Raw genomic sequence first — 342 nt, 5'->3', positions numbered from 1 at the left:
CCTGCCCCGATGCAGGCTGTCGTCCTCTTGTAAATAAAACAGTAACAACAACGGAAAAAAAAATATATATATGTATCTCCCCAAACCTCCCTGAAAGGCCCAAATGGATGGAATTGACCCTCAACAAAACCAACGGGAAACAAAAACAAAAGTCCCCCCCAAGGTCAGGGCCAGGAGCATGTCCCGGCCGGGGCCCAGCAGCCAGGAGCACGTCCCGACCTCCCTGCTCCCCTGGCCTTGGCACATCTGCGGTGTCCAACAGCGCAAGGAGCCCCAACAGCCGGGGGAGATGCGGCACAGCCGGGGCTGTCCCACCGGCAGGGGAACGCCTCAAAAGAGGGG

The sequence above is a fragment of the Fulmarus glacialis genome, unplaced genomic scaffold (genome assembly GCF_000690835.1).
Source record: "Fulmarus glacialis isolate BGI_N327 unplaced genomic scaffold, ASM69083v1 scaffold17558, whole genome shotgun sequence".
Classification (NCBI taxonomy): domain Eukaryota; kingdom Metazoa; phylum Chordata; class Aves; order Procellariiformes; family Procellariidae; genus Fulmarus; species Fulmarus glacialis.
The sequence above is the reverse complement of the archived record's forward strand: the minus strand, read 5'-3'. Positions refer to the sequence as shown.